The sequence below is a fragment of the Chenopodium album genome, chromosome 9, assembly GCF_948465745.1.
Source record: "Chenopodium album chromosome 9, dcCheAlbu1.1, whole genome shotgun sequence".
NCBI lineage: Eukaryota > Viridiplantae > Streptophyta > Magnoliopsida > Caryophyllales > Amaranthaceae > Chenopodium > Chenopodium album.
Window position 1 is genome coordinate 16,734,692 of NC_137842.1, and position 8,826 is coordinate 16,743,517.

The 8,826-nt window shown below is 37.4% G+C and overlaps 1 non-coding gene across 1 annotated transcript; it reads right to left on the bottom strand.

The window, feature by feature from the left end:
• Positions 1–494: 494 nt before the first annotated feature.
• LOC145561012 (small nucleolar RNA R71) lies at positions 495–601 on the bottom strand. The gene has a single exon (XR_014093595.1). It is a non-coding gene; the product is annotated as a small nucleolar RNA R71 (small nucleolar RNA).
• Between the last annotated feature and the right edge of the window lie 8,225 nt (positions 602–8,826).

Consider the following 8,826-nt stretch of genomic DNA (forward strand, 5'->3'; position numbering starts at 1 on the left):
CACAGAAGAATTTCTACAAGCAAATTCTGGCGGATCCTGGTGATAATAATGATCACCGAGATCCTCCAACTGATTCTAGCGATTCCGAGGTATCTTCATATCCAGAATCAGAGATGACGGCTCCAAAGAAGCTTTGTGATCACTCACAACCGAAGCTTACAGATTTTCCACACCTTACTCCCACTCTGGCTCTTGATGGGGTACAGTTTGAGATTAAACCCTAATTTATAACGATGATAGAAAGGAAGAAATTTAGTGGAGCTAAGGGTGAAGACCCAAATCTTCATATTGCAGACTATTGTCAGTATTGTAATACCATCAGGCAAGCTGGGGTCACACAAGACCAAATCAGGGAGATTCTCTTTCCTTTTTCTTTGACTGGAAAAGCCAAATTATGGTTTAATGGATTAAATAGAACTGCACTTGGTATAACTGACTGGGAAACTCTTGTTTTGAATTTTTATAACAAATATTATCCTGCAGAGAGAACAGCCGTACTACGAAGTGCAATTCAGAATTTTGCCCAAGAAGCCGATGAAACTTTATATGAGGCTTGGGAGAGGTTCAAGGACCTACAAAGAGAATGCCCCCACCATAATCTGACACAATGGCAGTTAATCCAAGCCTTTTACAATGGCATTGGAAATTCATCTAGAATAATCTTGGACTCTGCAGCTAGTGGGAGGTTTATGGTCTTAATGTTGATGATGCAGGTCAAGTTACCGAAGATATGGCGAAACATAATTCCCAATATGGGAATCCTAGAGGCTTTGCTAACAAGGGAAAACATAGTGTTGACTCTGTATCCTTTTTGCATGCTCAATTAACCTCTATTTTCCAGAAATTAGATAATCTTAGCACTGCTAATGTAGCTAATGTTTCTGCAATTAATAATAATGCTAATGAGGCTTTCTGTGAAAATTGTGGATTTTAGGTCATTGGGAGCAAGATTGCAGGAGTTCCGTGGAGCAAGTTAATGTCTTTCAAGCTTATAGACAGAATAACCCATACTCCAACACCTACAATCCTGGGTACCGGAATCATCCGTACCTTTCCTACCGGAGCACCAATGTCCAAAATCCACCACAAGAACAGGTACCACAACAACAACAACAGAAATATTACCACCCCAATGCTGGCCAGAAGAACTAACCACAACAACCCTCCTCATCTTCCGACCCTACTTTGGTAGAAATTAGAGCGATGCTGGCTAATATGCAGAAGCACATGGAGAGTAGAGATGCCCAAATTGATTCGATCCTAGCACACAATAAAATTGTAGATAATCAAATTGCGCAACTTTCCGCTACTCTACAAGTCCGTCAATAGGGAACTCTGCCAGCACTGCTGACCAGGCCTACGGATCAAGCCTATGCAATTACTCTAAGGAGTGATTCAAACTATGAAGGGCCCCCTATGCCCAGAGACAATGAACCTGTTTTAATAAATAATGCTAGTCTTGATTCCGTTAAACCTGAAAATGTAGCTAATAGCACTGCAGGGCTAAAGCATAGTACTAATATATCAAATTCTACATTGCAAGGTACGACTCCAAAGAAGGTGGCCACTCCAGATAAGAGCAATAATGCTCCAAAGCCAGTTATCAAACTTCCATTCCCCAATCGTCACTTGAAAACAAATTTTGATAAGCAGTTTGGTAAGTTTCTGGAGATGGTAACAGATTTGAAGGTAACAGTTCCCTTCACTGAATTAATCACACAAATTCCTGCATATGCAAAATTTATGAAGGAAATATTGACAAGAAAAAGGTCTATTAGTGAAGTAGAGACAATAGCTTTCACTGTAGAGTGTAGTGCCATACTTCAAAATAAATCTCCACCTAAATTAAAAGATCCGGGTAGTTTTTCTATCCCTTGTCATATTGGCAATCTAATGATCGATAATGCATTGTGTGATTTGGGTGCTAGCGTTAGTGTTATGCCATTATCTGTGTGTTCCAAGTTAAATATGGGTAAATTAAAAGCTACCAATATTACTCTACAAATGGCCGATCGTTCTTTCAAATACCCCTTAGGTGTTTTAGAGGATGTTCCCGTTAGAGTAGGTAAATTTTACATACCTGTTGATTTTGTTGTTCTTGACATGGCTGAGGATATGCAAACCACAATTATTTTGGGTAGACCATTCCTTAACATTGCAGTAGAAATTATAGATGTGAGGAGTGGTAAACTGACGCTATCAGTAGGGGACGATAAAATTATTTTTAATCTTAATAATACCCCCTAAAAGCCCCATGATAGAGGAGAAGTGCTTTAGTGTTAGTGTGGTTCAAAGTTATTCTAACAAGCCCCAAGCTCTTATAAAGGTGGAATCAATCAAGCAAGTTGTAAAAATTGAGCCTACGGTGAGTGTTCTGCCAGATCGAGTTGCAAGTGCTAAATGCAGTGACAATTTGAAGCAACCCTCGATCGAAGAGGGATCTTTAGTGCGTAGCATTGAAGAACCCCCAGTCCAAGTCAAAGAGGATCCATCAGATAAGGTGAATTGGCGTCCCACAGGGTATGTTAGGAAGCCGCGTCGTAGCCTAAACACCGCTCGACCGGGTGAGAAACCACCCGACCAAGCATTAGGTCAAGGTTCCTAATTCTTGTATTTGGTAAGAAGGTCGTGCGGGACCTAGATAAGCCAGCGCTTTGCGGGAGGCAACCCGTATTTTAATGCTTTTTAGACTAGTATTTCTTTCTTTTTTTTCTTATGAGAGGAGAGATGAGGGAATTTAATGAGTTTTATGAGTTTTTGTACAGGTTTGAAGGAAAACAGTTAGCCAAAAATTGAAGAATTGAACAAAATAAAAAATCGTCCAATTAGCCTCGGGCCCGACCGGGAAAAGCTCGCCCGACCGGGCGCGAGAGTAAGGGTTGAAATAGTTCAATTTTTGCCCGACCGGGCGAGAAAATTCACGTATACGGACATATAAGATCGCCCGACCGGGCGCGAGAGATGAGGAAATTCTGGGAGTTTGATCGCCCGACCGAGCGAATGGCGCCCGACTGGGCGCAGCAGTGGACGAAAAATCGAGCATTCGATCGCCCGATCGGGCGAAGGCCGCCCGACCGGGCGCGAGAAAAGCAACTTAATTCATACCCAGATCGCCCGATCGGGCGACAGGCTGCCCGACCGGGCGCGAGGTGCCCATCCACCCTTATCTTCTTCTTTCTTCTTTCATTTCTCTTTTCCTCCATAACTTTCTCTCTCTAAAACTCTAATTTTCTCTACCTTCTCTCTAAGTTTCCTCCTTCATTCTTCACCCAAATCCAAATATTTTTACATATTCTTAATCCTCTCTTCATTTTCTACAATTCTACACAAAAATCTTCAATTTCCATTCAAATAAATTTTATACCCTTTTTCACAAATTCTCAAAAATGGCAGCTAAGAGGGAAAGAACACTTCTAGGGGGAAGCTCAAGCTCAAGACAAAAATATGACCCGGCGTTGCAACTACCACATTAGCCGACGATCAAGATAGCAACCCCGGAGTAGAAGGAAAAGCTTGTGCAACTCTACGGGCGTGGGGTAATTCCTTCACGGTGGTTACACCGCCCTACTCTAAAAGCATTAGGACTATATGATTATGTTAGGAGATTTTTGAACGATATTGGTATGAGGAAATTTTGTTGATATGCATTATGCCACTTATCGTGAATTGACATGTGAATTTCTTTCCTCTTTGCATGTTCATAACCATAAAACTGGGCCAAATTTGATTTTTAGGTTAAATAATAGAAATATTACTTTAACTTTTGTTGATTTTTGTAAATTGTTTGATTTGGAATCTGATTTGCCTCACCAATGGCATGTTGAATACAAAATGGATGATATTTATACTGCTTTGACTGGTTTGCCGGCGCCTAACGCCCAACATGCTAGTGCTAAACCAATCCATCACCCCGTTCCCAAAATATGGCAAAGGTTTGCGGGTGTTAGCTTTTTAGGTCGGAACGAGCCCCATAACTGTCAGCCCAATGAACTTGCTGTTATTGGACATTATGTGTACGGGTTCGGGAAGCTTAACATAGCTAGGTATATCATCCATCACTTAGCTAGGCATGCCACGGCTAGTAACTCCGCTAGTACCCCCATCCGTCTATAATAGCTATTAAGAAGGCCGGTTTTATAGAGACTAGACCCCACCAGATGACCAACTGTGGACCTGATACCTACATGACCACTAGGTACCTAGAGGAGTTGGGTTGGGTACGGTCGGATGGTGAGCAGACACCCCACTGGTGTATAAGGACTGGGATCGAGCATTCATTTCCCATCTTTTCCCTACCTAGTCCTGACTTGACCGCCTTTCCCCCCAGGCAAGCATCCTACACGTACGACTTTTTAGTTGCCAACGCTAGGGGGCAAGCACCACCAGTACCACCACCAGTTCCATCACCCCAGCTTGAGCCCGAGGTAGCATTTTCTGCACCTCACATGTCTCACTCCGTTCCCCACGTTGACTCTGATCCAGTTTGGGACTTTCAGAGTATAGGTAAGGTTTTAGGCCGTATCGAGCATTCTCACACTGACCTTAGGAGGATGGTAGGCTCCATTGACCAAAGGTTAGGGTACCTTGAGAGGAACCAGGGTAGAGCTCTCTACCCTATGTATGACGATTATGCTCGTCGGGGAAACATTCCCGACGATGCTATTTACCCTGACTGGTTTCAGCCTCCACCCTAGGGATACAATAGGGATCCCACTGCCCATGGCATTTATACTGACTATTCTGCCTTCCATGGGTACGGCCAGGACATTCCTTTCGGGGGACCAGCGGGGGGGAGTTTTCATGCTGATTATTTTTGTGGTAGCTCTTCTGGTGCAGGTGGTGCAGGTGGTAGTGGAAGTGGAGGTTTCGGCTCCATGGATGAGGATGATGAGGACTAGCTATGCTAGGTTAGTTCCCGAGCCAATGAGGACATTGTCTGATTCTAGCTTGGGGGAGATTTTGGATTTGGTATCTTTCTTTTTCTCTTTTCTTTTATTTTTGGTGTGTTTTCTTAGTTTAGATTTATTGCTTTCTAGGTTAGTTTTATTGCTTTCTTATATATGAATAATAAAAATAAAAAAATTGAAAAAAAAAATTCCAATGAATTATTCAAGTGATATTTATAAATCATGCTTCCTTGTGCCCCATACTTGAATTATAAATCATGTTTATTCCAATGAATTATAAATCATGCTTCCCTGGGCCCCATACTTGAGAAAATATTGTTTTAATTTTTGGTATATGATGATAAGCATTGTGGATTAGTTGATCATGATTTGATATTTGATTGCCTTGAAACCTTAACATGAGTCAATTTTGCCAACTATTTGTGAATATAGTGCTTGACTAGTTGATTTGGTTAGGAATGTGTGATAGTTCCTGGTATGTCAAGGAATTTGAGTATTGGTTTGCAACTATAAGTAATATTTATATGACTCATTATTATGCAAATTGAGGAGGACGAAGGCGTTCATTCTTTTAGGTGGCCTCCAGATGATTGTAGATACATTTGTTCCCTTCTTGCTACCCATATTGTTGTCTTGACTTTTTATTGTTTATTTAGCCATATTACAAGCCGATTTGTCCCATTGGTTACTAGTCCCAAGCTTGGCTTGAGGGAGCTATTAGTGAGTGAGGTGAAGGAGTATGTAGTATGCTTATTATTTGCACAATTTGGGTGGGTTTTGAGAAGCTATATTGTTTTTTATCAATGTTTATTTTTGATGAGTTTGAAAGTTATATTTTCTTGAAATAATAAAGTATGATGTTATGAAAAAAAAAAGGAGAAGTTCAAGAAAAATAAGTGAAAAAATAAGTGAACTTCAATAAAAAAATTAAAAAAAAAAAAAGAAAAAAGAAAAAAGAAAAAAAATTGTTAAATTGTTCAAATGTTCTAGTTGGAGGTTGATCAAAAGGAAGAAAAAATTGAGCTTCTATGAAAAATATTCAAGTTTGGAAATAAAGTTTGTTTATTCACTCCAGTTCTTCATTATTATATCTTATGAGTGAAATTGTAAGAGTTGGGATTATTTATATTGTTAGAGTTATATTTAGTAGATTATTGTTGGGGTTGAGTTGTGTAGGAGATGTTGATCATTATTTGTTTTGATCATGGGTTTTACTAGGATTTGCTCTCTTAAGCATAGCTTTTCTCTCACTTTTACGAGAGTGTGAGTTGGGAGGGCATTGTTCACACATAAAGGGGTTGGTTGGAGAGCGATCGAGTACATCTTTTAATCGCCACATAAATGAGAGTTGAGTGTGTGAGCACTAGTCTTGAATTCTATATGCTCTTGTGGTTTGCTCTATTTGACAATTGTTAGGAGGAAGGGTAATTGGACGGATTCGATTGATTGACTTTGAAGCATGTTTATTGGATTTACCTTGAATTGTTTGTGCTTGATTTTTACTTTTCGGGGTGAAGCATATTTATTTATTCATTGATGAGATCTTTGCTTAGGGACAAGCAAAGGTTTGGCTTAGGGGAGTTTGATGTGTCTATTTTATATAATATTTTACCCCCCCCCCCCGTCCCTTGGTCATAATTAGTAGTGTTTTTGGCTCTTTAGAGCCACTTTTATTACTAATTGGTGTTGCAATACCCGAATATTTTATGATTTTATATATTATATTTTATAAAAAAAAAAATAGTTATTTTTATTTATTATATAACTTTCCTAATCTCATATGTTTATTTTAGAGTTCGGAAAGATTTAAAACTCTATTTTGTTTATATATAACTCTACAATCATAAACTAGTTTAAACCCTATTAATATTCTAAAACCTTAAAAGATATTATATATATATATATATATATATATATATATATATATATATATATATATATATATATATATATATATATATATATATATAATAATAATAATAAATTTAATAATAATAATAAATAAAATAAAAAAGTCGTGATTTCCTTTGCTGTGCGTGAAACGAACCAAACTAATTTTTTTTTCTTTTGTTTTTCTTAATATGATGATGATGACGACTTACATCATTACATGGCTGCGCATATTGCGATAATTCCATTGTACATTGTCGAAGGTAATCACACTTTATCAATCGGAGATGTTTGATTGTGTTATTTATTATGTGTAATCACACTATATTTTTGAGATGTTTGTATTTTCGTAATGTTATGTGTGATATGATTTATTATTTGTACTTTTTGTATATATGATTAATTATTATGTTATTATATGATTTGATTAGATTTGAGAATCGTATTATTTATTTTTGTTGTATATATTGATTGTACAATTATTGCTAGGGTTTTAATGTTTTTGTTATAGGGAGTATTGTTTTATCAAGGTTTTAGAGTTGTTATTGCAGAGTAATGTTTTTAGGTTGGGATTTAATTAACTTTGGGTGCTAGTATTAGTTCTATAAGAGTTGAGATATTTTATGAACTGAATATGTTGTCATATATGAATTGGGAACATGTGCCAATATTGAGATATTATTTATTATCATGTCAATGATTATTTGATCGATGTATGAGATAAAAAAGGTTGAGATTATTATTTTGTTCTTGGTTTGAGGCTCAGCGTTATAGACCTAGTCCTTGCACTAGTAGAAAAATAGCATTAGGCACCCCCCATATGGCACCGATTCAGGCCAAACCGGTGCCAAAAATCGGCCTAAAATTGGGCGGGTTTTTGAACAAAGGGAAAAGGCACCGGTTCAACTCAAACCGGTGCCAATTGAACCGGTGCTTTTTCAAAAAAAAAAAACGCGGCCTTTTGCTTTAATTTCTTCTCCTTCCTCTCTTTCTCTTTCATTCCTTTCGACTTCCCCACTTCACAGTACGCTGTTTCATTGGAGACGATTTCTCAAGCAACCTCCCCCTTTTCCCTCCACCACAGCCGCCACCTTCACCGACCACCAACATTGTCGAAAACCACCGCCGTTAATTCTCCCCTGCTCTGCCCTTCTTTGTCTTTCACGACCGGCCTCCACCGCCCTTCTCTGTTCGAAACAAAGTACAACAGCGCGCACCGCCTCCACCTCCGCGCTGCCTCCGCTAGTGCGCACCACCGCCTGTCGACCTCCACCAGCGAGGGTCTTCCTCAATCTCTCATCCCCTTAGCTTCTTCCACCTCCAACTAATTTAGGGTAAGTTTTTATTTTTTTGTTAAAAATTGAACAATTATTTTGAAATATGTAATTCTATTATTTTCAATAGCATTTTGAACAATTATTGTTAAGAAAATTAAAGTCAAGGAATGTATATAATTTTACCTAATTTTTTTAATTTTTTGTATTGGTTGTTTATTTAGAAATTTTGAATACATATTATACATTAGAGTAATTTTTATGTTTAGAGTAATTTTGAATACATATTATAGATTAGAGTAATTTTGCATTACCTTGTTCCATAGTTGAAAAATTTTTATGTTTTAATGGGTTATTTTGAGGTTGATTTAATGAGTAATTATGAATATAATAGAGATTAGTAAAAATGTTACTTAATTAGTTGAGTTTTTGTATGTTTTAATGTGTAATTTTAGGTTGTTTTAATGGGTAATTGTGAATATATTAAAGAATTAGTGACCTTGCTACTAATTAGTTGTGAATAAATTAGAAAATTGTGAATAAATTAGAGAATTGTGATTACATTATAGATTTGTGAATAATTTAGAGAATTGTGATTAAATTAGAGAATTGTGCATAAATTAGAGAAATAGTGATATTGTCACTTAATTAGTTGTGAATAAATTAGAGAATTGTGAATACATTAGAGATTTGTGAATATATTAGAGAATTAGTGACGTTGCTAATTTTTGTTTTTTTAGTATATAGATTCATAT